This window comes from Tasmannia lanceolata, unplaced genomic scaffold, assembly GCF_043159265.1.
Source record: "Tasmannia lanceolata isolate RefF3 unplaced genomic scaffold, GAP_Taslan_0.1 ptg000008l, whole genome shotgun sequence".
Classification (NCBI taxonomy): domain Eukaryota; kingdom Viridiplantae; phylum Streptophyta; class Magnoliopsida; order Canellales; family Winteraceae; genus Tasmannia; species Tasmannia lanceolata.
Window position 1 is genome coordinate 54,413,607 of NW_027518685.1, and position 27,813 is coordinate 54,441,419.

A 27,813-nucleotide genomic window follows, 5' to 3' on the forward strand; every position below is an offset into this window, starting at 1 on the left:
TCATCCTCCAGCATAGGCCATGTATGGTGATGTACTAGTATATGTCAACCTGTGAAACCCTGTCTATAGAACAACATTCAAGGCAACACATTAGTCCATAAATGATTAATCAATTTGTGTTTGTTAATCATCAAAACATGGTGATTGGTTGAACCCACGGGAACCCTTTGGCTAAAAAACCCTCAAGCTACGAAGCGGATCAGTGGAAATCCCCTGACTCTCATGCCCAAGCGACTGTCTGGCTATCTTGCCTGGCATGTAGACGGTCGGCCCCAAGTGGTAGAGGAAAGCCACTGTCCTCCAAGTAACGCTCCTGGCATGTGCATACTCGTCTGTCGTGATCTCCTCATGATCATCCAAAGGTCTCCATCGGACCTGTCAAGGCATAGACCATGTGTCACAAGCATGGATACAATTTAAAACAAAAAGAAGGTGCAGTGCAGAAAATGAAAGCAATTTGAAGTACTCACGGTATCTAGATGAATCCGGTCTATCGCTCGACGAACCTGCTCCACCGAGTATAAGGGATGAGATCACGTCTGTCCAACCGTCCATCGCATCTGCGCTAGAAAGAAAAATCTTGCTGGCTCCCTCAGTACAGGGGCAAGAAGGCCAAAGCACTCATAGGCCCATGCCTGTTCAGTGTCATCAGAGTCAAATGCAGTTGCTTAAACAAATCATATCACAAACAATGAATTAAAAGGAGCAACCAGAATAACTTCCAAACTAAAGAGAGAAGGGAAAGAAGCGTACCGCCCATATGTACCAGACGCCACACAAGGAGTGCGAACCGTCTCAAGATAGAGTGTCCATCTCTCTGATCAGATAAGCATAAGTCATTTCTTGCCCAGTCATAGCCCGCAAGCTTGTCAATGTTGCAGACAATGCTCAGAAACTCTCTCCGGACCGTGTTCCCTGTGTTGCTGAACAAGGTGCGCCTCAGAAGGGACATAACAAAGCTCCTCGCTGTAGACACCCCCATTTTGCTACACTTTGAAAAGCAAAAGACTCAGTAGTTTGTCAAGTCTCAAGTGCACATTTTGCAATAGATTAGGCATCCATGCATTCTATAGTAGATTTTATCTTATTTTAGGTGTTTGGAAGTTGATTTGCAATCCTAAAGGTTTCTAGGATTTTCCAATGGTATCTGGAAGATGAAAGTTCCAGTTTCCAAGCAAGTGATAAACCCTGCTATTTTTAGAATTTTCAGGGTTTCCCTCAATTTTGCCCATTTTGCACTACAGGGGTATGCTGGTCATTCCCGATGTATCCGGTTTGACGCCCGAGTTGTGCCTGAGAAATCTTGAGCGATTCCATGAATTTTGAAAAAGCTGTTATTTTTAGAATCACTCAAGATTTTTCCCATTTTGTGTAACTTGGGGTTGTGTTGGTCATTTCTGGTGTGCCTAAAGATTATCTCTATGGTATGACAGAAGAATCCTTGAAAATTTCAAGTATTTTAAGGAACCTGCTATTTTTAGAAAGTCATAGGGCATCCATATTTTCATTATCTTATAGATATTTCGACCATTTCCTATATATCAAAATCATCTTGAGGGTATGGTTGAGAAATCATGAGTAATTTCATAAGTTTTGGAAGACCGGCTAAATTTAGATTTCTCAGGGTTTCCCTTATTCATGCACTCCAGAAGTATTTTGGTCTTTTCCTGTGTGATTCATTTGATCCTTGGACCATGTCTGAGAAATCCCATGTCGTTTCTTGAATTTTGGAAAATCCGCTTTTTTGGAATTTCTCAGGGTTTTCCCTAGTTTCACCAAATTTTGTACCTCAAGGGTAATTTGGCCATTTCCTATATGTTTCATTTGACCTCTAGGGTGTGTCTAAGAAATCTTAGATCATTTCATGAATTTTGGAAAGCCTGCTAAATTTAGAGTTTCTCAAGGGTTTCACTTGACTTGGAAATTTTATGTGTGAAGAGCATTTTGGGTATTTTCAAGGGGTACCAAATGATCCTGTTTGATATTGCCACCAGAATGACCCAATTTTAAAAGTTCCTATTTTTAACAATGACTTCCCATTTTTAACATTCCCCTTTAAGGGGTGAACCAATTTGAGGGTATTTTGGTCGCATTTGGATGTGCAATGATCGAATAGGGGTATTTTGGTCCGAAAAATTAGTTCTTCTAAAGGGGATGGTTTGACCATATGTCGATGGTGTACCATAAATTTCATATGGGTTGGGTTCATCAATAAAAAAAATTAAATTTAAAGGATTTTTTTGAATTTTCATTGAAAAAAACCCCAAAATACATGTCACAAGGCCCATTGGGCTAAAGCCCACAAGGTAGGGGTCCATGTGGACCCACCCATGTGGGTCGGCCGCATAAGTGGGTGCCCCACATGAGGAGGCCACATGCAAAAATGTCCAACATGGGATGAGGTGGTTGGTGACATCATATTTGTTTTGAAAAACTAATAAAGAAAGGAAGAGTTATAATTAGAAAGGGCTTGTAGGATTAGGTTACTAAAATGGCCATAACTTTTTACTTTCTTGGCTAAAATTTTTATTTCTATACTTGTTTTGAATGTCTCGAAAAGATCTACAACTTTCTAGTTTATGACTTTTCCTAAATCAACCTATAAATAGGTCAAAAAAGAGCTCATACGTCGGACAACCCTTTTTGGACGAAAATCATTCATAAAAGCTAGTTTCCTATGTGATAAGGCTTCATCTTGAAGGATCTCAATTGTGTAATTTAGCATTTCTTAGCTTGCATGAAACAAGATTTAGAAATACGTTCAACATGAAAATCAAAGAATGAGAAAGTCAAAGCATAAATTGGAAACAAGCTAAAGAAATGAGCTCTCACATTGGAAACTACTAATCTTCTCTCAACCTTAATCTTTTCTATAAAAGCAAGCACACACAACCTTTGGCCCGTCCATTGGAAAAGTCGTCCCTCTTGTTAGAGAAATTAAATAACCGCAAGTGCACGGATCCTGTAAATACGGGTCGAACTCAGGGAAGAGAAATCTAGTTGTCAATCCTATTCTTGTACCGATTAGAATACTAGCTATGATATAATGTTGCCTGGAATGGACTCAGGATTTGCGTGGACTTAGACCTCGGAGCCAACACTATATATAAGCGTATGTTCTATTCAATCTAAGAAGCGAATTCAACTAAGATTTTTTTGATTTAAAATCCTAATTTGGGCAAAGTGTACCAAATTTTAATGATCTCAATAACTACTTATCTAATTTAATTAGAAAACTAAATTCTAAGGGCTTAAGTAAATTGGAAAATTGCAAAAGTAATTTGGAATAGTGTAAAAAACCTTAATTCAATATACAAGATTACTTAGGGTTAGAATCCACCATGGGTTTGGATTAAATTGATTAATTAAAACAACTCTTGAATTAGGTTGAAAATCCAACTAAACAGTCAATACATAATAAGATCTAAAAGATGTCATTATTTATGAGTATTTAATTGAATTAACCCTCTAAATTATATTAATTATATAGAATTTAATCTTTGTTAATCAACAATCATCCATACGAAAGGGGAAAGCCAATGGCATGGGTGATTGGGATTAATACAAAAATAAAATCCTACATAATTTGTTATATAAGCCACTTGTTTTAATTACTTCTCTTTCTCCTTCCCCATGGCTTCATCTAAACCCTAAGTATAGTGGGTTTAGCTACTCATGGAGAAGGGGAAAGAAACACAGAAAATGAAATAAAAAGAGAGAGACATTGGGAGAAAGTGAGAGGAGAAGAAACAATAATAACTTCTTTAACTGAAATTTGAACAAAAATACATTGAATTGGGAATTTGGACTATAAAAATAAAGTAAGGAAAACTTATTCTTTTCTCTCCCTTGCAATAGTTGAATCCTCGTTCTCCTTCCGTCGAACCTTGTTGTCGCCTTGAATTGCCTTGGATGATGCCAGATAGTTGGTTCGCCAAAGAAAACTCTAAATGTCTCCAAGTAATTGAAAGAAAAAGAGCAAGACAAAGTTGAGCGAAAAATTGGGGTAATCTAATCTGTGTAAAAGAGAAAAGAAAATGAGGAGAAGAGAGTAAGAGAGCAAAGGAAGAAGAGAGGGCAAGAGACAAAAGCAAAGAGAAAAAAACGAGAGTAAAGAGAGAGAGCCGAGAGTAGTGGAGAAGAAGCCAAGAAAATTAATTCAATCCCCCATTCAGAGAGCCCTCGTACCACTTGATATTGTCTTTTATAAACTCCTCTTCATTCAGCCCACAAGTAATCTCTAAAAAAAACTTGGCACGTGTATATTCTAATTTTGGCATCTTGCTAGCTTCACAAACACGTTCAAATTACTTTCACTAATTTGTAGCCCATCTTGGCTTTGCACAATCGGCCAAGAAAATTAGTAGCACATTAGCTTCATGTTGCCATTTTCATCAAGAGGAAAAATATATATATATATATATATATATATAACCAATGTCCAAAAAAAAACGTTTCTGGAACTTGCTTATTGCCTTTTTAAACAGCAACTCCATTAGTAGAATCTGGACCGTCGAATTAATGGAGTAATTGAATTGGTTTGAAGTTGGGCGTTATATATATGAAATGGGTAGGGCCAGTTGGATATCTTAGGGAAAATTGTAAAGGAACATGTGCCAACCCCCTAACAGTGGACGTTTCCCAATACTTGCAACTCTATATTAATACATGCATATATTCCAAAGATGTGAACAATGGCAAGTTAGCAAGTGGGTCCCAATTTCCTTTTTGGTCTCCTCCCTGTTCGGTCAACAATTCTCAATTACCACACTTAGTATGGCAAGCAACTAAGGATAAAATAGCAAGTGGGTCCCAAGTGTATTGCCATAAAAGTTAACCTTTTATTGTCATATTTCCATGCATATATATATATATGCATGCCCTTTTTTTTTCCTTCTTTAGTAGCCATCAGCCACTTCACTCCACACGTGGCCCAAATTCCATTTTTGAAGAAAATAATATCTAAACCATTCATTGATGCGCCCCACCAATGCAGCGTTTTTTGCTACGTAAGGTCTTCTTTGTTCACAGATCCTAGCAATTCTGATATCACCTTTGCTTGATATTACTGATGAGGTAGGGTCCACGGTTTCTATCCAAACTCATGCATAAGGTGGCCCCACCATTTTACACCTAGTGTTCTGATGACATAAGCCCATCCGTTTACACCCATGGCATGATCCAAACCGTTCAATTATGGGATTCAATGTAAATTGAATTGATAGCTGCAATATAAATTAGAAGTACCTCCAACCTAGCTTCAATAGATTAATCTGAACTGTCCATTGCATGGACCACAATATAGCTAGATCGTGCCTCTAAAATTAGAAATTTTCAAACACTTAATTCCCCCTACCAAGTTGGTCGATACGCATCTTGGGGTCCACTTGCTCACTAATCCAAACCGTCCAAATTGTGAGCTTTGATGGACTTGACCCAAACCATTTCTATTGGATGACCTAAACTATTCATTTAGTGGGCCATGATGTCGATGGGTTGCCTTGATCCTTGATCTCGGCCATTGGTTGCATCACACACTTGGATTTGGCCAAGAATTTTCCGAACTTTGATTTTTCTTTGAATTTTCAGCTCTTTAGCTCTATTCTTCTTAGTAATTCCAGAAATAGTCTTGAAACACCAAAAACAAATAAAATACCTTAGTAGTACCGCTCTAAACATAAAAAAATGCATGTTTTTCTTACCTACTATTCACACATAAATGTGCTCATCAGATTCCCCCATACTTAAGCTTGCTTTGCTTGTCCTCAAGCAAACCAAAAGAAAAACTAAAAAAAACATAAAAATTAAACAAAAACAAAATCCTAACTCACTTTCGTAGGAATCACGATTGCACTTAGCACGTGCAACAAGCCTTTAAACCCCTAGATTACCCTAGTGGACGAGTTTTGTCTCGTGAGTGTTTGCAGAGAATATACACACAAAATTCTAAAAACAAACTTTTCTTTCCAAATCACACTATAGAATAAAACCAAAAATTTCTAAACCTTTTTCTTTGATAAATTACTCAAAATAGAAGAACAAGAATACCCCATACATAAACTTTGCATCCTATCCCAAGTTAGAAAAACTAGAAAAATATTTTAATCCAGGAATCCTCTTTTGAATTTGTCCTACTTTGCTCCCTTAAACTTGCCTCTAATGTAATCGTACCATAAAAGAAATTTGATTCGGAAACTTCGTAGAAAATTTGCAAATTTATATGGCCCACCATACTTTTCACTTTTCCCATACTTTCTAAGAATAGAACTCACTTTTTTGTAATCATCTACTGCTTTTGGCGTGAATGACATGCAGGGCATGCACCAGACACCCAGGCTACTAAGCAGTGTCCGACTAATCTTTGATTTGCATATATCATAGACATTGATGCATATGAATTCAAGCTTTACCTTTGATTATGTGCAATGCTTTGATTTATTAAGCTTTCTAATTGACCCATGTATGGAGTTTTCAGTCAGTTGTTCTCAAGCCAGTTGGCTTTAAGGAACTAGGCGTAAAAACCCTTCAGACTTAATAGCTCAAGTCAAAAAGGCCACAAATCAAAACTATAATCAAGAAGCAAACTTTCTAAAAATCATTCTTTCTTTCTTTTGTTTCAACCTTTCTTTCCTTTTTATCCATACCATATAAAAAGCAAGTTTCTATTTCTATTTCTTATTCAAATCCTTTTAAAAGAAAGATTCCAAAAGAAAACAAAACTAAGAAAGGAAAGTATTCTTTCTAATTTTTTCAAATTTCAAAATTAAAATATCCACTAACTTTCTTTCTTAAAATAGGAAAACAACTTTCTTTCTAAGAATACCAAATTCTTTCTAATTTGAAAAATTACCAAAAACAAAATGAAAAGAAAATTTCTAACTTTAACTTATAGAAAAGACTAGAAAAGGAAAGTTTCTAAAAGCTACCCCCCCATACTTGAATTATGAGGACTAAAAATAGAAAGAAAAATATGAGGACTAAAAATAGAAAAGAGGGTACGTACCGTATTTGTTTAGGCATGATTCGAATATGAAGGTTCATGGAGATCCATGACCTCTTCCATATCCGGCTTTGACAACTCAATAAACGGCTTTAATCTTTGACCATTAACTTTAAAAATCTCACCATTGCTGGGATTTAGTACCTCGACCGCACCATGGGAGAAAACTTTGTTAACCACATATGGTCCATCCCAACGGGATCTTAACTTACCTGGAAAGATATGCAATCTTGAATTGTAGAGAAGCACTTTTTCGCCCTCTTGAAACGATTTTCTCAAAATATGTGTGTCATGAAAAGCTTTTGTCTTCTCTTTATAGATCTTTGCATTCTCGTACGCTTCATTGCGCAACTCCTCCAATTCGGAAAGTTGTAATTTCCTTTGAACACCTGCAGAAGACAAATCAAAGTTTAGTTTCTTAATAGCCCAAAAAGCTTTATGTTCCAATTCAATCGGGAGGCGACAAGCTTTGCCATACACAAGGCGGTAAGGAGACTGACCAAGATCAGTCTTGAATGCCGTCCTATGAGCCCACAAGGCATCCACTAATCTAATGGACCAATCTTTGCGGTTTGGATTCACTGTCTTCTCCAAAATTTGCTTAATTTGCCTATTTGAAGCCTCCACTTGGCCACTCGTTTGAGGATGATAAGGGGTGGCCAACTTATGAGTAACACCATATTTCTTCATAAGCGCTTCGAACGATCTATTACAAAAGTGCTTACCCCTATCACTAATGATGGCACGAGGTGTACCAAAGCGCGAAAAAATATTTTCTTTAAGAAACTTGACCACCACCTTGTGGTCATTGGATTTGCAAGCAATGGCTTCAATCCATTTTGACACATAATCTACACCTAACAAAATATACAAGTTTCCAAAAGAGTTGGGAAACGGACCCATAAAATCAATACCCCACACATCGAAGATTTCTACCACTAAGATCGGGTTGAGGGGCATCATATTTCGCTTTGTAACTCTTCCTAACGACTGACAAGATCTACATGCCTTACAAAAATCAAAAGCATCCCTAAAAATACTTGGCCAATAGAAACCACATTGTAAAACTTTGTGCGCGGTTTTCTTTGCACTAAAGTAGCCACCACAGGATTGATCATGGCAAAAAGATAGAATCGATTGGTGCTCATGATCAGACACACATCGTCGGACAATTTGATCCGAACAAGTTTTGAACAAATAGGGGTCATCCCAAAAGAAATACTTTACCTGTGAGTGAAACCGGTATTTGTCTTGGTTGGACCAATGATCCGGTGTAGCACCTGTAACCAAGTAATTCACAATATCCGCATACCATGGCTCGCTAAAAGTAGCAAACAATTGCTCATCAGGAAAGTTTTCATTAATTGGACCTTCGTCATTCTTTGCATTAGGAAGTCTAGACAAATGATCGACAACCAAGTTTTCCGTACCCTTTTTATCTCTAATCTCCAAATCAAACTCTTGAAGAAGTAAAACCCACCTAATGAGGCGAGCTTTAGCATCCTTCTTTCCAACAAGATACTTGATTGCCGAATGGTTGGTATAAATTATCACATGCGATCCAATCAAGTAGGACCGAAACTTCTCTAATGCAAACACAACCGCTAGAAATTCTTTCTCGGTAGTGGTGTAGTTGAGTTGTGCATCATTGAGAGTTCTACTTGAATAATAGATTACATGTGATAATTTATTGAATCTTTGACCCAACACGGCTCCTATTGCAAAGTCGGAAGCATCACACATAATTTCAAACGGTTCGGTCCAATTAGGTGCTTGAATGATGGGAGACGTAGTTAGCTCCTTTTTCAGACACTCAAAAGAATCGAAGCATTCTTTGAAAAACTCAAATTTTTGATCTTTTGCTAACAAGTTGGTTAGAGGCCTAGCATTTTTAGAAAAATCTTTTATAAAACCCCGGTGAAAGCCAGCATGGCCCAAAAATGATCGAATATCCTTTACGCTTTTGGGCGGTGGAAGATGGACAATGAGATCCACCTTGGCTTTATCAACCTTAATTCCCTCCTTAGAAATCACATGTCCTAGAACTATGCCCTCTTTTGCCATAAAATGGCACTTTTCCCAATTGAGGACAAGGTTCTTTTCTCTACTCCTTTCTAAGACCAATTTTAAGTGATGTAAACATTCAGCATAGGTGGATCCATGAATAGAAAAATCATCCATAAAAACCTCTAAGAAGGTCTCCACCATGTCAGAAAAGATACTCATCATTCATCTTTGGAAAGTTGCCGGAGCATTGCATAAGCCAAAAGGCATGCGTCTATAAGCAAACGTTCCAAAGGGGCATGTGAATGTCGTTTTCTCTTGATCTCCAGGAGCTATGGGAATTTGGTTATAACCGGAATATCCATCAAGAAAGCAATAATACTCATGACCCGCTAACCTTTCTAACATTTGATCAATAAAAGGCAAAGGAAAGTGATCCTTCCAAGTAGCGGCATTAAGCTTTCGGTAGTCAATACAAACCCGCCACCCTGTTTGAATACGAGTAGGAATAAGTTCATTGGTGGCGGATTGTATAACGGTAACTCCCGACTTCTTAGGCACTACTTGGACGGGACTCACCCATTGGCTATCCGAGATGGGATAAATGATCCCATTATCTAACCATTTTAAAATTTCTTTTTGGATGGCTTCCTTCATCACATGATTAGCCCTTCTTTGATGTTCCCTTGAAGGTTTGGCACCCTCAACAAAATGGATGTGATGTTGCACAATCGAAGGGCTAATTCCTTTGATGTCGGCCATTGTCCAACCTATGGCTTCCTTGTTATCTTTTAGCAATTTAATGAGTTCCTCCTCTTGAGGGGAGGTTAGGTCCGTAGCAATTATTACAGGCAAAGTACAATTATCACCCAAATATGCATAACGTAAATGAGAAGGCAAGGACTTCAACTCCAACTGTGGTGCCTTTTCGATTAATGTCTTTGGAAGAGATGTTGCAAGTGGTCCAACGGGCTCCACATTTTGAATGGCAAAAGCTTTAGAAAAGAAGTCATCTCCTCCATCATCTCCTAGTGCATCCAAGCATTCTTGGAATCTGTAGACACCCCCATTTTGCTCCGCTTTAATCAATAAAGAAGTTAGTGTTTTTCTATCGGTTTTCCAGTGTTTTCTATTTCCGGGTCCGTTTCTTACATTATCTCAATCTTTTTGATCATTTCTACCGTGTTTTCCATCTTTTCCAGCAAGTGTTGAGAAATAGTGTTTATAAAATTCCTAATGAGAGGAGTTTGTGCGAATTTCGTGGTCTTATAATTGTGATGTTGGGTGCACAACCGGCCTATCAAGTGAACGATTTGGATTACCTTACGAAGGAGTACAATTAATTTAATTGTGGCCCCTTTGAAACGGATGATTTAGATCAACCCATAAAAGCCGAGTTGTAGGCCCTACCAATGGAAATAATATTTTGGGATATAACCTTTTCGGACCCATTATTTGGACGGATTGAATCAGCAGATGGAAATTGTATAAAGGTCAATGTTAATTGTCATTGTGGCCCAATGAAGTGAACGATTCGGATAAGTTTTGGGAATAATTTGAGAAGCGTAGCTCATTTACCCCAGAAGCCACTAAAATATACAAATTGGATCATTCCATGGATAAGAGGGACGACCACGTATGTGTAACCCAACAAATGGACGATTTGGATCATCTCTTAAATAAAGAAAGTAGGGCCCACTATTGCCAAAGTGGGAAGATATGGACGTTTATACAATTATGGGTTTTGGTCAAAACAGTTGGGCCCATCCAAGGTCGTTCAGAAATTAGTATCAAGAGGATGAGTGTCTTTACCAAAGATAGAATCATTGAAGCAGTAACTTCCCCAACATGGCAGCAGCTATCTTTGATATATATATATATATATATATATATATATATATATATATATATATATATATATATATATATAATAGCAATTGTGATGTCCACCGATTAAAAAGAAAAAAAGAAAAAAAAGGCAAGCACGAGATGATCCATTTGGAATCTTTCTATATTCAAATTGCCACACGGATGGAGATTGTATGGTTAATTGAATGGCTGGAAAAGAAAAAAAAAACAGCAACCCAACACTCTTTCTTTATTTTCATACGCTTGTTACTCTCTTTAGCACCCATGAGAAAAGATATAAAAAAAAAGACAGAAGAGGAAGATTTGGAAAAATGGGGCCGAGCTCACTCTCTCTTGTCCCTCTCACAATATAAAAAAAAAGAAGACAAAACAAGGTGGTGGATCGGTGGTCTTTGGAGAGGGCAGATCGCACATTCTCTTCCGGGCAGCGACGGTTTGGATTTTTATTTCAAAAGAAAAAAAAAGAAGAAAAACAGAGCATTCTCTTCTTCTCTAAAGGTCTCTCTCATATCTCAAGGTACCTCTCGATCTCTCTGACGTATCCCCATAATCCCAAGTTCTCCATCTCTCAAAGCAGAATCTCAAGATTTATATTTCAAAAAAAGAGAAAAACAGAGCATCTCACCCTCTCAAGCTCTCACTCTCACTCTCACCCTCTCTAGCTCTCACTCTCACCCTCTCTAGCTCTCACTCTTTCCCTCAAAATCTCACTCTCATCCTCTCTAGCCCATTAAAGAAAAAACAGAGCATCTCACTCTCATTATCTCAAGCTCTCAATCTCACCCGCTCAACAGCAACATCTCACCCTCTCAAGCTCTCATCTCACATCCCTCTCTATATCCACATCTACAGCTCTTTCTCTCGCTTCCTCGCCCAACAGCTCTCGTTCGTTCTCTCGCTCAACAGTAGTTCTCTCAAGTTCTCATCTCTTTTGTTGGAATAGCAAGCCATCTCCACCTCCCTAAGTCTCTCTCTCTCTCCGCGGTGGTGAAGAAAAAAAGAAAAAAAAAGAAAAACAGGAATCGGATTGCACATCGGCGAACTTTCTCGGATTCTTAGGCTCTTGGATTCGGCAAGGATCTCGATTAAAGGTAGGTTCTTTATTCTCAGATTTTTCCAGAATTATTCTGTATTTGTTTTACATATTTTTACATGGTTTTAGCATTTAAGTTTATTTAATTCAATATTATATGGGTGGGCTCAAAATCGTGTTTTACATGAGTGTTTCAAGTCCGATTCGTCTCAAAATTTAATACACTCATCTATTCAAATAGACTAAAAGAACTATCGGATCGGATCGGACATTGGATCAAAGGATTTCGAGAATTTGAATGAAGATTAGAATTTCATTTGAAATAATGACCGAGATATTATGAAATTGGAAAAAATAGCTATCTCAGGATGACCTATTTCTTGGAATATTAAAAAAAATTTGTGTTCATCACATCAGAACAATGTTAAATGACATTTTCCAAAGTCGTAATTTTCTCAAAAATCATGTAAAAAAATAGAGAACTCTTAAAAAACATCTTTTTGAAAAAGAAAAATGGAAAATATACCAAATAAGGTCCAAAATTAATGAAATTTCGTGGAAAAATAATATGATGCTAATATATAATGTCATGAATTTTTAATGATTTTAGGGTTTCATTTGGTATGTTGTTTGATATTTTCTTTGGAAACAACCAGATTTTGTGAGGTTTTTTATTAATATTAAATCATAATTAAAATTTTCAAAATTTTTACAGTAGTCTTATATAACATATTTCATTTTGCTGTAAAATTTTCAATTGATTTGAAATTTGTTTCCTAGGGGATGTTGTGTAAATTCATAATCTGGTCTGAATCTTTAAATATCCGTAATTGATAATAAACCGTATCTAAAATTCATGAAAATTTCAGAGTATACTATATTCACTCATATCTTGTTACTACAGAAATTTCAATGAATTTAGATTTCTATTTCTAAGGGTTTTTTTGTAATTTTAACAATCTGGTCTCATTGTTATTAAATCAGAAATTAATAGCAAATTAATATAAAATCTATGAAAATTTTCCAGTAAGCTATATTCATTCATATCTTGTTACTGTAGAAATTTCAATTTATTTCAAATTTGTTTGCAATGAGTTCATTTGTAAAATCATTCATGTAATCTGAAATTGATAAAATCCATTAAAAATTGAAATTAAGTATTAAATTGCGCAAGGGAAGAGCGCACGATTCCCTTCCATGGATGCAACTCGAGGCTGAAATTCGTTAACCATAGAGCCTTTGGTATTCCTTAAATGTTTAGGAATCGAAAATTCTTGAAATCGGAAACCATTAACTTCAACAAATCGAATCAATTTACCTCATGTCTTTGGAACCGTTGGATTACGGCTTCCCATCGTAAGAACCATTAGAGCCCTATTTAGGAACACTTACGTCATGTCGTGTCCTAGGTTTTAGGGAGTCCTAGAGTTAGGAGTCCAGCCTCATCACGGCCGTTTGCTACGGATAGCAACCGTGCCATAGATCTAGTTACACTAGTCACCCAAATTTTCCCTAGGACAAGCCTAGTTACCTAGGATGTAGGTTAACCTGCATTAGTCTAATGGGCAACTTGCACTTAGATAGGATCATATAGCATCTTAGATGAAGTCCTAGGATAATAAAATCTTCAACTTGAATTAAATAACTTCTCTTAAAACTTTTGAAACAGTCAATCCAGTCTAGATCGGTGTCTTAGATGAGTTAGGCATAAGTAGCTTAGTTCAGGTGCACCGAACTACGTCGACTCTGATCCCGGTGAGGCTTGGGTGCGTAGGCAGCTTGGATGTCTGATGGCATACCAATCACGAGTCGGCTCCACACATAAGTGGTGGGGTTTTGTATATTAATTTTCTTATAAATTCTTAATTAAATCACTTAGGACTTTCCATGAAATTAGACTTTTAGGAGAACTTTCACTTAGATTGAATTCAAACAAATTAAGAAATCAAGATACACATTTAGGATCTACATTGAAATTAGATCATAGGATGCATGTCACATAGTTCGCACATTAACATAGAGTTAAATGAGCCATTTACAAGAAATTCAAAAGAGTTAACTTTTGGAATTGAAAACCGATTATCGGGCAGGAATGGTGCATGTGGTGGTAACTCCCCATACCTTCCATTCTTGTAACCAGGTAACAAGTCTAGATTTCTGGTTAATTATGGGTCCTAGATCTCTCATCTAGGTGGCGACTCTGTCACTTTCTTTTGTGTGGAATTCAGATTACCTTAGTGATCCCAAGTTCACGGAAAAGATGAATTAAATCACACCTTATAGGCTCGGCGGCTTACCCCTGCCCTTATGGGTACTGGGTTGCACGTTTGTTTGCACCCTATGGCTTGGTTGCTGCCTGCTTGGTTGGGTAATTAAAATAATTAATAAAAAGCACACGCCAATCGCGTGGGTACGAGAGACCAAGAGAGAGCGGTGGCGGCACGCGCCCCACCCCTCTCGCGGGATCAGGTCCCACAGAATCCTGCATCAAAATCAATTTCAAAGTTAGAAACAATATCATCAGGAAAGGAATGCAACATATTGATTTCTTCATGAAAATTTGGTTGCTTACTCAATCTAAAGACATTAAAATCAACCAATGTGTTTCCAAAAGACAATTTCATTAAGCCATTCCTACAGTTAATTAAAGCATTGCTAGTAGCAAGGAAAGGCCTACCAAGGATGATAAGGATTTGATCCTTGATATTAGCAACGGGTTCGGTATCTAACACAACAAAATCTACGGGTAATAAAAAATCACCTACTTTAAGTAACACATCCTCAACCATCCCTTTGGGTGTTTTAATTAATCTATCCGCCAATTGAAGAGTGACAGTGGTTGGTTTGAGGTCTCCTAATCCTAGTTGCTTAAATACAGAAAAGGCAAGAGATTTACACTTGCACCCAAATCCAAAAGAGCATATTCAATATTTGTGTTACCAATAGTGCAAGAAATAGTAGGACATCCTAGATCCTTATACTTAGCCACCATTTGTTGAGACAGGATGGAACTTATATTTCCGGCCAAGAAAGCTTTCTTGGGCACATTAGTTGTGCGCTTTTGTGTGCACAAATCTTTCAACACTTTGGCATAAGTAGGGACCTGAGAAATCACATCTAATAAAGGAATATTAATTTGCACTTGTTTAAACACATTTAAAATTTTATCCATCGCATTCACCTTCTTATTATTAGTAAGTCTCCTTGGAAAAGGAGCTTTAGGAATGAAATCTCGCGTAGGGGGAGAAGTTACCTCTTCTGGACTTACCTGTTTGGGCTCCTCTTCTGAGCCTGTGGAGGAAAGTTCTTCACTTACCTCCTTTGGAAGATCTTGCGCATTTTTAGAAGGTTCAGATCTGACCTCCTCCTTTGTGGTAATCTCTACCACTCCTTAAAGCATATACGGCATTACATTCGTTGGAGGGCTCTTGCGACGGCAAAATTGGTTGAATGGCATTCAACTGATTTGACGGTACCTGTTGATTCACATTCATATTCACGTTCCTTGGATTAGGAACGGGTTGACTTGGCATCTTTTCCTTTTTCCTCTCATGCAACGCCATAGCAAGTTGGGAGATTTGCTTCTCCATGTTGTGTTGGCTTGTCATGCAAGTGCTAGTGAGAAGTTCTATGCTTTTTTCTAAGGAAGCTATGCGTGCCGACTCTCCTTGTTTTTGAAAACCCAGCGGTTGCTGATTTGAAACATTATTAATCATAGGGTTTTAAAAAGTAGGAGGGGAAGGGGATGGCCGAACAAAAGTGGGAGGGAAGGTGGGTCTAGGTTGGCCGAATTGGCCTTGGCCTTGGAAATTAGATGGCCCACTTTGACTCCATGAAAAGTTAGGATGATTTCTCCATCCCGGATTATAAGTTCTATAATAAGGATTATTAGCATAAAGAGCACTCACATTCTCATTAGAATTACCAAATTTAGCAAGAGTTGGGCACTCTTCCATGACATGGTCCGTGGCTTGACATCAACTACACATAGGAACACTATGTGCAATTTGATTGACTTCTGAAGGTCCTTTGACAACTATGGCTTCTAGCCTTTTGATTAGGTTATCAAGATGGGCCTCTTTTGCCACGGCACCCTCTATTAGAAATCCCTTACTTGAAGTGGCTCTCTCACAGTCTTGAGTGGATTCCCACTCTCTTGTTTTTTCCGCCAAATCAAGTAAGAAGTTCCATGCCGCGGTCTCATCCGTGAAAGATGTAAAACTGTTAGGACACATGGATTCAAGAAGTTGTTTTGTTTGGTAATCTATGCCCTCATAAACAATTTGGCATAAGTGCCACAAATCAATTCCATGGTGAGGACACTCTTGGAGTAGGTCTTTGAACCTCTCCATAAACTTAGAAAATGACTCTAATGGCTTTTGTTTGAATTGTAAAATATCGTTCCTAAGCTTATTAGTTTTATGTAATAAAAAAAACTTTTTTAGGAAAGTGACGGCGAACTCCTCTCAAGTGGTGATGGAGTTCGTTGGTAAGCCATAGAGCCACTTTTTGGCTCCATCCTTGAGTGAAAATGTAATAAACCGCAACTTTACCGCATCATTGGTAAGTTGTTGCAACTTAATCAAAGCACATACATCTTCAAACTCATGCAAAAATAAATAAGCATCCTCCGAAGGGAGGCCATGAAAACGAGGAAGTAAAGAAATAAATTGCGATTTTAGCTCAAAATTACTGCCCAGTGCAATCGGCAATCTAATGCAAGAAGGTTGCGCGGTTCGGGCCGGATAGAAGCGATCGCGCAATCCCTTGGGCGGCTCTTGTTCTTCCGCCATGACTACTTGATTTGGATTTGGTGCGATGTCTTCCGCCGTCTCTGACCGGTTTGCTCTTTCTAGTCGATTGGCCGAGTTCCGCACCCAACCTGCACTCATAAACACAAGAAAACCAAGTAAGAGAGATGGATAGGTAAGAAACCAAAACTATAACTAAACTAAAAATAACTACTAATCTAACACTTCGAATAATTAAGATTCTAATGCAACCCTCTTCCCCGGCAACGGCGCCAAAAACTTGTTAGAGAAATTAAATAACCGCAAGTGCACGGATCGTGTAAATACGGGTTGAACTCAGGGAAGAGAAATCTAGTTGTCAATCTTATTCTTGTACCGATTAGAATACTAGCTATGATATAATGTTGCCTGGAATGGACTCAGGATTTCCGTGGACTTAGACCTCGGAGCCAACACTATATATAAGCGTATGTTCTATTCAATCTAAGAAGCGAATTCAACTAAGATCTTTTTGATTTAAAATCCTAATTTGGGCAAAGTGTACCAAATTTTAATGATCTCTATTAACTACTTATCTAATTTAATTAGAAAACTAAATTCTAAGGGCTTAAGTAAATTGGAAAATTGCAAAAGTAATTTGGAATAGTGTAAAAAACTTTAATTCAATATAAAAGATTACTTAGGGTTAGAATCCACCATGGGTTTGGATTAAATTAATTAATTAAAACAACTCTTGAATTAGGTTGAAAATCCAACTAAACAGTCAATAAATAATAAGATCTAAAAGATGTCATTATTTATGAGTATTTAATTGAATTAACCCTCTAATTTATATTAATTATATACAATTTAATCTTTGTTAATCAACAATCATCCATACGAAAGGGGAAAGCCAATGGCATGGATGACTGGGATTAATACAAAAATAAAATCCTACAAATTTGTTATATAAGCCACTTGTTTTAATTACTTCTCTTTCTCCTTCCCCATTGCTTCATCTAAACCCTAAGTATAGTGGGTTTAGCTACTCATGGAGAAGGGGAAAGAAACACAGAAAATGAAATAAAAAGAGAGAGACATTGGGAGAAAGTGAGAGGAGAAGAAACAATAATAACTTCTTTAAATGAAATTTGAACAAAAATACATTGAATTGGGAATTTGGACTATAAAAATAAAGTAAGGAAAACTTATTCTTTTCTCCCCCTTGCAATAGTTGAATCCTCGTTCTCCTTCCGTCGAACCTTGTTGTCGCCTTGAATTGCCTTGGATGATGCCAGATAGTTGGTTTGCCAAAGAAAACTCTAAATGTCTCTAAGTAATTGAAAGAAAAAGAGCAAGACAAAGTTGAGCGAAAAATTGGGGTAATCTAATCTATGTAAAAGAGAAAAGAAAATGAGGAGAAGAGAGTAAGAGACAAAAGCAAAGAAAAAAAAAAGAGAGTAAAGAGAGAGAGCCGAGAGTAGTGGAGAAGAAGCCAAGAAAATTAATTCAATCCCCCATTCAGAGAGCCCTCGTACCACTTGATATTGTCTTTTATAAACTCCTCTTCATTCAGCCCACAAGTAATCTCTAAAAAAAACTTGCCACGTGTATATTCTTATTTTGGCATCTTGCTAGCTTCACAAACACGTTCAAATTACTTTCACTAATTTGTAGCCCATCTTGGCTTTGCACAATCGGCCAAGAAAATTAGTAGCACATTAGCTTCATGTTGCCATTTTCATCAAGAGGAATATATATATATATATAACCAATGTCCCAAAAAAAAACGTTTCTGCAACTTGCTTGTTGCCTTTTTAAACAGCAACTCCATTAGTGGAATCTGGACCGTCGAATTAATGCAGTAATTGAATTGGTTTGAAGTTGGGCGTTATATATATGAAATGGGTGGGGCCAGTTGGATATCTTAGGGAAAATTGTAAAGGAACATGTGTCAACCCCCTAACAGTGGACGTTTCCCAATACTTGCAACTTTATATTAATACATGCATATATTCCAAAGATGTGAAGAATGGCAAGTTAGCAAGTGGGTCCCAATTTCCTTTTTGGTCTCCTCCCTGTTCGGTCAACAATTCTCAATTACCACACTTAGTATGGCAAGCAACTAAGGATAAAATAGCAAGTGGGTCCCAAGTGTATTGCCATAAAAGTTAACCTTTTATTGTCATATTTCCATGCATATATATATATATATATATATATATATATATATATATATATATATGCATCCCTTTTTTTTTTCTTCTTTAGTAGCCATCAGCCACTTCACTCCACACGTGGCCCAAATTCCATTTTTCAAGAAAATAATATCTAAACCATTCATTGATTCGCCACACCAATGCAGCGTTTGTTGCTACCTAAGGTCTTCTTTGTTCACAGATCCTAGCAATTCTGATATCACCTTTGCTTGATATTACTGATGAGGTAGGGTCCACTGTTTCTATCCAAACTCATGCATAAGGTGGCCCCACCATTTTAAACCTAGTGTTCTGATGACATAAGCCCATCCGTTTACACCCATGGCATGATCCAAACCATTCAATTATGGGATTCAATGTAAATTGAATTGATAGCTGCAATATAAATTAGAAGTACCTCCAACCCAGCTTCAATAGATTAATCTGAACTGTCCATTGCATGGACCACAATATAGCTAATTCGTGCCTTTAAAATTAGAAATTTTCAAACACTTAATTCCCCCTACCAAGTTGGTCTATACGCATCTTGGGGTCCACTTGCTCACTAATCCAGACCGTCCAAATTGTGAGCTTTGATGGACTTGACCCAAACCATTTCTATTGGATGACCTAAACTATTCATTTAGTGGGCCATGATGTCGATGGGTTGCCTTGATCCTTGATCTCGGCCATTGGTTGCATCACACACTTGGATTTGGCCAAGAATTTTCCGAACTTTGATTTTTCTTTGAATTTTCAGCTCTTTAGCTCTATTCTTCTTAGTAATTCCAGAAATAGTCCTGAAACACCAAAAACAAATAAAATACCTTAGTAGTACCACTCTAAACATAAAAAATGCATGTTTTTCTTACCTACTATTCATACATAAATGTGCTCATCACCTCTCTCTCCCATTGGAATTCATTCCATCCTTTTTGTGCTTTGGTGCTCATCTCTTCTACTTGGTTCTACACAAAGTACTTTCACATATTCAACATATTCAACAACATATTAGAGGCTAGATTATTATTCTTTTGGATTTTCTTTTGCTATTAAAAGGGTAAGTCAAAGTGTATATCTAAGGATCACTTACCCTAGAGACAAAGAGAGCTAGTAAGGTTGGTTTTCTAAACCCTTATTCATGTAGTTTAAACTAGAAGCATATTAAGAGTAAAGTTAGGATTTTCCTTGAAAAGTTATCAAAACGAAAGTGTTTACATGTGAAATTTTGAAGAGATGAGATTAGGTTTAAGTTATTTTATAATATGAAATTTTTCTTGGAAAATCTATTTTTTAATATTAAAATCTGACTTTTGAAAATAAGAAGGTTTAAACCCACTTTACAAAGCAACTATAATAAGCCCTTGAAATTTCTTGAATTCTTCAATTCCTGAGTCTTTTGTGTATTAAAATGTATAGAAATCTGAAATTTCTAAGAATTTTAATTTCATTTTGACCGCGTTTTGACCTTTTAAACTTTACCCTTAAAGGGGTAAAATTCTAAAGATCGAATTTAAAAAGATGTCATAACAGATCAAAAATCAATGAACATTTAAACGTGACAGAACTTTAAGGTTCTGAAACAGTACGAATGTTTTGAAGAATTTTGGATTTAATTTAAGGGGTTTAAAAATTTATTTAATTCTAGGGGCATTTTTGGAAAAAATCAATTTTCGAAAAGTATATAGGGTTTTCATAAGTATAATTTGGACGAAAAGTAGCTAAAACATGATCTGATCTCTAGTAAATTTTTCAAGATTTTTGGTTGCTGTTAGATATGTCTTATGATTTTTTATTCCAAATTAAGCATGCCATATTAAATCAGAAGAAAATAGCAAATTGAAATAAACAATTCTGGAAATATTTTATTAAGATTTACTACTCGAATTACATGTTTTCGCAAAGTTTGGGTTAATTCGGATTATGTTTACTATGTGTTTCTTTGTAATTTCATAATCTAGACAGGTATCTTTAAAATCGATTACTGATATTTTGGATTAACAATCCATGAATATTTTGCAGTAATCTTCTCTGGTCAAGAGAAAGCTACTGTAAAAATTTCAACTCATTTAGAGGAGATTTGCTAGAAGTCGATGTGTAAATCTACAATCTTGACAGATCTCTTCAACATTGGAAAACTGATAGCAAAACGCATTAAAATTCATGAAAATATTATAGTAACCTTCTCTGGTCAAAAGAAAGCTACTGTAAAAAATTAAAATCATTTAGATTAGATTTGCTACAAGTCGGTGTGTAAATCTATACCCTGGACAAACACCTTCAACATTGAAAAACTGATAGTAAATCAAATTTTAAATCAATGAAAATTTTACAGTAATCTTCTCTGATCAAGAGTAAGCTACTGTAAAAATTTCAACTCATTTAGATGAGAGTTTCTATATGTTTATGTGTAAATCTATAATCTGAACTGAAAATTTTAAAATCCTTAAGAAAATTAAAATTTCCAGAGAATTCTAATTCTCCATCATTATACTATCGAAACAGAAACCTTAGGAATCGCCACAATTGCATTCATAATCGTATCCTAATTGCGATCAATCCTCGATAATTTGAGCATTTAAATTATAGTACGTTATTGGCTCCGAGGTCTACTGTCCACGGAAATCCTGAGAAAACATGCCAGGCAATAACATACTATAACTTACGTGCTAAATTATGCAAGGGTGCAAAGCACGATTCCCTTCCATGGATGCAATTCAAGTCTAAAATTTGTCAAACCTTAGAGCCTTTGGTATTCCTTAGATGCTTAAGAACCGAAAACCTTTGGAAAATTGAAAATCATTAACTTCACAATTTGGGTTAATCAAACCCATATTTTTCGGACCGTTGGATTGCGGTCTCCCATCGTAAGAACCTTTAGAACCAATTAGGAACACTTACATCACGTTCTAGGTTTTAGGGTGTCTTAGAGTTAGGAAGTTCAGCCTCATCACGACCGATTGCTATTATTAGCAATTGAGTCATAGATCTAGTTTACACTAGTTACCCTTTTTTTTCTCATAGGACAAGCCTAGTTACCTAGGATGTAGGTTCACCTGCATTAGTTTAAGGGATGTCTTGCACTTAGATAGGACCATATAACATCCTAGATGGAGTCCTAGGATAATAAAATCGACTCAATTTGAATTAAATAATCTCGTAAAAACTATTGAAACAGTCAATCTAGTCTAGATTGGTATCCTAGATGTCTTAGGCATATAGCTTAGTTTAGGTCACTAACTACGATCGACTCTGATTCCAGTGAGGCTTGGATATGTAGGCAGCTTTGGATGCTTTGAATGATATACCGAGTACGAGTCGGCCCACCACAAATGGTGGGGTTTTGTATGTTAGTTTTTTTTAATTGAATTAATTAAAATATATAGGATTTCCCACAAATTAGAATTTTAGGAGAACATTCACTTAGATTGAATCCAAACAAATTAAAAAAATCAAAATACACATTAGGAATTCCATCGAAATTAGATTTTAGGATGTATGTCACATAGTTCGCACATTAATATAGAGTTAAATGAGTCATTTAAAATAAATTCAAGAGAGTTAAGTTTTGAAATTGAAGACCGGATTATCGGGCAAGAATGGTGCATGTGGTGGTAACTCTCCATACCTTCCATTCTCGTAATCAGTTAACGAATCTAGATTTCTGGTCACTTACGGGTCATAGATCTCTCATCTAGGTGGCAACTCTATCATTATCTTTTGTGTGAAATTCGAATTGCTTTAGTGATCCTAAGTTCACAGAAAAGATGATAAAATCAATATTAAAAGGCACACGCCAACCACGTGGGTACGAGAGACCAAGAGAGAGGGAGGCGGGCCGCGTCCCCCTCTCGCGGGATCGGGTCCCACACTCGCCAGCTGACGATAGCAGTCGTCCTCCTCCACCTTTGGTCTCGCCGACCAGTGATTGTGGGACCCGATCCCGCGAGAGGGGTAGGGCGCGAGCCGCCACGCTCTCTTAGGCAGCAACCAAGCCATAGGGTGCAAACAAATGTGCAACCCAGTACCCATAACGGCAGGGGTAAGCCGCCGAGCCTAGCAAGGTGTGATTTAATTCATCTTTTTCGTGAACTTGGGATCACTAAGGCAATCCGAATTCCACGCAAAAGAGAGTGACAGAGTCGCCACCTAGATGAGGCATCTAGGACCCATAATTGACCAGAAATCTAGACTCGTTACCTGGTTATGAGAATGGAAGGTATGGGGAGTTACCACCACATGAACCATTCCTGCCCAATAATCGGTCTTCAATTCCAAAAGTTAACTCTTTCGAATTTCTTTTAAATGGCTCATTTAACTCTATATTAATGTGCGAACTATGTGACATGCATCCTGAGATCTAATTTCAATGTAATTCCTAAATGTGTATCTTGATTTTCTTAATTTGTTTGAATTCAATCTAAGTGAAAGTTCTCCTAAACTTCTAATTTCATGGAAAGTCCTAAGTGATTTAATTACTTTTAATTTAAGGATTAATGTACAAAACCTCACTTATGTGTGGAGCCGACTCGTGATTGGTATGCCATCAAGCATCCAAGCTGCCTACGTACCCAACCCTCACTGGGATCAGAGTCGACGTAGTTCGGTGCACCTAAGCTAAGCTACTTATGCCTAACTCATCTAAGACACCGATTTAGACTGGATTGAATGTTTCAACAATTTTAAGAGAAGTTATTTAATTCAAGTTGAAGATTTTATTATCCTAGGACTTCATCTAAGATACTATATGATCCTATCTAAGTGCAAGTTGTCCCTTAGACTAATGCAGGTGAACCTACATCCTAGGTAACTAGGCTTGTCCTATGAGAAAAGATGGTAACTAGTGTAACTAGATCTATGGCACGGTTGCTATCCATAGCAAACGCCCGTGATGAGGCTGGACTCCTACCTCTAGGACTCCCTAAAACCTAGGACATGACATGACGTAAGTGTTCCTAAATGGGGCTCTAATGGTTCTTATGATGGAAACCGCAATCCAACGGTTCCGAAAGACATGAGGTAAATTGATTCAATTTGTTGAAGTTAATGATTTTCAGATTTCAAGGGATTTCGGTTCCTAAACCTCTAAGGAATACCAAAGGCTCTATAGTTCGCAAGCTTCAGCCTTGAATCGCAACCATGGAAGGGAATCGTGCTCTCAACCCTCGTATAATTTAGCATTTAAGTTATAGTATCTTATTGCCTGGCATATTTCTCAGCATTTCTGTGGACAGTGGACCTCGGAGCCAATATCATACTATAATTTACGCACTCTAATTATGCTGGATCGATCGCAATTAGTATACGATTATGGTTACGATCTCGGCAGGTAAATTGTCACAGCATAGCCAATTTACAAAGGCAATCTATGAACCCTAAGGTTTCTGTTTCAAAAAGTTAGGGATTGAATTTATGATTGAAAGTTAAGATTTTTTGGAGATTTTTACTGACTTTTATATTGATTTGCTATTAAATTGCGATTTAATATCATTAAGACCAGATTGCTAGGAATACACAGTAACCCTAAGCAATAGAACTCCAAATCAGTTGAAACTTTTTCAATAATAATATATGGATGATTTTGGCTTACTGGAAAAATTACATGAATTATCATTAAGATTTTATGTCCATTTCGGATTTTCCAAAATTTGAATCAGATTATAGATTAAGACATCAACTTGTAGCATATCAATTTCAAATTAATCCAAACTTTTACAGCATAAAGATAATCATGAGATTAGACTCCTGTATGACTTTCATAAACTTTTATTACGATTCGATGCCAATTGAAATTCACACAAAAATCGGATGAAACCAAAGAATTACTTAAAAAGCAAACCTAATAGTATCCTAAAATCAAATAAAAATTTCCAGTAGATATATAATAGATTTTAAAAGTTTCTATCAAAATTTCAAAACTTAAAAATTAAATCTCCTCCATAAAATCGATTTTTAAATAGAAAAGGGGAATTTATTTCCTAGAAATTGAAACCCATTTATTAAAATAAATTACAAAACCATATTAAAACTTTACAAAAATAATTTAAAATTTTTATCTAACATTCCAGTAACCTAAGTTACTGGTTTGTAAAGAAAATTTTTAAAAATTTACTAATTTAATACAAAAAAGAATTACGGCACGTAAAACGAAAAAGCGATTAGAAAACAAATAAAAAAACTTTTTTTCAAAAACAAATCTCATGAAAAATTTAATTTATTATTGAAAATTAATTCTGGAGAGTTTCATTAATTTTTAAAATATTTTGATATTTATTAAAAATGGCCAAAATTTAAAATAATTTAAAACTGGATTAAAAAAATTCAAAAAAATCCGAAAATTTTTGGGTATTCTGCAAATCCAAAAATTAATTTGGAAATAATATTTTATAAATTTTGGACATGGTTTGATATACTTTTGGATTCGTTCATCAAGAAATAACCCCTTTCGGGGTTATTGTTTGAAAATTAGAATGAAAATTAAAACGGCCAAACCGTGATTGAAAATTAAGTTTCCAGCAGTATTTTATTTTATAGAAATCCCAAAAAATATCAGTTTTTAAAGAAACCCACGTTTTCTAACACTTGCTTTGATAATCCGATTTAAAACCATATTGAATAAAAAACGAAAAAAATCATTATTAAATGGAGGAAATTTAATTTTTTGGTGAAATTTTGAATTTTGAAAACTTATAATCTATATTATAACATAATGGAATTTCAAGAAAAAATTCATTGATTTGATCTATCAAAAGTAAAACGCTAGCATGCTTTTCTACTTTTGATATTATAGAGATAAAAATCCTACCGTTGATCGCGCTCCTTGTCTCTAGGGTGCGTAGATCCGAGGTATACGCTTTGTCGCACCCTTTTTTATGATGAAGAAGACCCAAAGAACACTCCAATAATTCTTGATTGTGTGATGCCTTGGAGAAGAAGAAGGAATTCAAGAATTCCTTTTGTGAAGAACACTTGAGAGAGAGATCACACTTCAAGAGAAAAAAAAAAAATTTCTCTTCTTGGGAGGAGAGACAAAAAAACGAATTTGGATCTTTTTCCCATCTTTTTTTAGGATTGTTTGCTTTTATTTTTATACAAAAAAGCTAGGGTTAAGAGAGAAATAGTAGTTCTCAATGTGAGAGCTCTCATTTTTGGTTTGTTTCCAATTTTCCCCTCTTGCTTGCTTTCTTTCTTGTTTCCAAATTGGATTTGATTCCAATCTTAATTTATTTTCAATCAAGACATGATATTCTTTATTCCATATTGCTTCTTTGGAAGAAAACCTTTTTTAAGCAATCATTCCTCTTTTCCTTCTTTTCTTTTTTATATTCTTTTTATTTTTCTTTTAACAAATATGATGTCACCATTGTGACATCATCAAGGTTGGGTGCTCAATTCATGTGGGTCAGCCATGTGGGGCGCCCTCCATGGTGGTCGACCCATATGGGTGAACCCACATGAGCTCCATCTTTACGGGCTTTAGCCCAATGGGCCATTTCACACGGGTTTCGGGTTTTTCCGTAAAAATTCAATAAAATCTTTCTAAATTCAACATTCTATATATGGACCAAACCCATTTGACATTTATGGTGCATCCTTCACACATGATCGAACCATCTGTTTTTGGGAAAATAATTTTTCGGACAAAAATGCCCCTATTTGACAAATACACATCCAAATGTGACCAAAATAACCTTAAATTGGTTCACCCCTAAAGGGAAAAGCTAAAAATGGAAAGTCTTTGTGATCAAACTTCAAAAATAGAAACTTTTAAAGTTGGGTCCTTTTGATGAGCAATATCAAACAGGATCATTTGGTACCCCCTGAATACCCAAAATGCCCTCAACACTTAGAATTTCCAAATTAAGCGAAACTCATGAGAAATTCTAAATTTAGCAGGTTTTCCAAAAGTCGGGAAATCATTCATAATCTCTCAGACATATTTCGGGGATCAAAAGAATTACACAGGAAAAGACCAAATTACCCCGAGGTGATAGAATTTGGCAAGACTAGGGAAAACCCAGAGAAATTCTAAAAATAGCAGATTTTTGAAAATTTATGAACGGACTCAAGATTTCTTAGACACAACTTAGGGACCAAATATGATATGTTTGGGAAATGTCTAAAATACCCCCGAAGTGCAAGACTAAGAGAAAATCTTGAGAGATCTAAATTTAGCAGATTTCCCAAATCTTACGAAATTACTCTTAATCCATCAGTCGTACCCTCGAGATGGTTTTAGACATATGATAAATGATTGAAATATCCATAAGATGATGAAAATGTGGAAGCCCCATGAGTTTCTAAAATAGCAGCTTTTTCAAAATTTGTAAAATCACTCAAGATTTCTCAAATATAACTCGGCGTCAAATGAGACACATTGGGAATGACCAAAATACCCGTGCAGTTCAAAATAGGCAAAAATGAGGGAAACCCTGAAAATTCTAAAAATAGCAGGTTTTTTCATTTGCTTGGAAACTTGAACTTTCAACTTTCAGAGGCCAAAGGAGCCCCCTAGGGACCTTCAGGATCACGAATTAACTTGAAAACTCCCATAATGAGGTGAAATCTACCCTAAAATGCATAGATGCCTAATCTAATGCTGAATACGGACTCAAGATTCGATGATACTACCGAATCTTTCGCTTTTTAAAGCGTAGCAAAATGGAGGTGTCTACAGTGATCTAATCGGCTCATCTGTAGCCTCGGCAAGGAAGCATGTGGAGGCCTACCGGGCTCATCCTGCGGATCCTGCTCTGGCACCCCCAGAAGCTCTCTAACTTCTGCCGCTGTAACATCGGTCAGCAGAATGGGAATCCCTCCCATACAGAGTCTTGTTAGCGCAGAAAAGGCCACAAGAGTCATCATAACTTTCTCGATCGGGAAGTGAAAAGTGTGGGTCGTTTCCCACCATCGCTCAGCGAGAGCCAGTACAAAGCCTGCACCCACCCCCTCTGAATCAGTATGGACGAATCTGTCCAT

At 36.5% G+C, this 27,813-nt stretch overlaps 1 non-coding gene and 1 pseudogene across 1 annotated transcript; one reads left to right on the forward strand and one right to left on the reverse strand.

Annotated features, from left to right (window-relative positions):
* On the reverse strand, positions 1-27,813 carry LOC143883054 (uncharacterized; annotated as a pseudogene).
* On the forward strand, positions 16,212-16,318 carry LOC143885673 (small nucleolar RNA R71). The gene has a single exon (XR_013253540.1). It is a non-coding gene; the product is annotated as a small nucleolar RNA R71 (small nucleolar RNA).